Source organism: Morone saxatilis, unplaced genomic scaffold, assembly GCF_004916995.1.
Source record: "Morone saxatilis isolate NCDOM2014 unplaced genomic scaffold, NCSU_SB_2.0 Contig7, whole genome shotgun sequence".
Taxonomy (NCBI): Eukaryota; Metazoa; Chordata; class Actinopteri; family Moronidae; genus Morone; species Morone saxatilis.
This window is the reverse complement of record NW_023340246.1, coordinates 8,236,523-8,237,033: the sequence shown is the minus strand read 5'-3', so window position 1 is coordinate 8,237,033 and position 511 is coordinate 8,236,523.

Below are 511 nucleotides of genomic sequence, written 5' to 3'. Positions count from 1 at the left end.
AAATGTTCCTGTCATTTTCTATTGAAATGCGTGTTTGTCCTTTTTTTCAGAATTTTCCCGCACGTCCAATTGTTGAATGCCTTTTTGAATTGCACAATGCATGTCAGACATTAGAGAAAAGAAGTTCTTATTCTTATACATCAGAGTTGTTTTTGTTCTAGCCTGTCAAAGGAGTTAAACCACTTTGGCAGTAACTAATTCATGACATAATGAAGAAAATCTAATGTATTTCATTCTAGAGAGTGCCCCTTTTCTGAATGGCAGCAGTGTATTGAATTACATTATTCTTTTTAAAGGTAAATCCAATGGTAAATCCAATGGCTTGGTAGCAGTGTTGCCACAGTTACTTTGAAAAAGTAATCTGATTAGTATAAGGGATTACTGCTTTAAAAAGTAACTTAGTTACTTTACAGATTACTTAATTTTAAAAGTAACTAAGTTAGATTACAAGTTACTTTATTAGTTACATTAAGCAGCTGCCGACAACAGTTTGACTGTGCAGTGCTGCGAC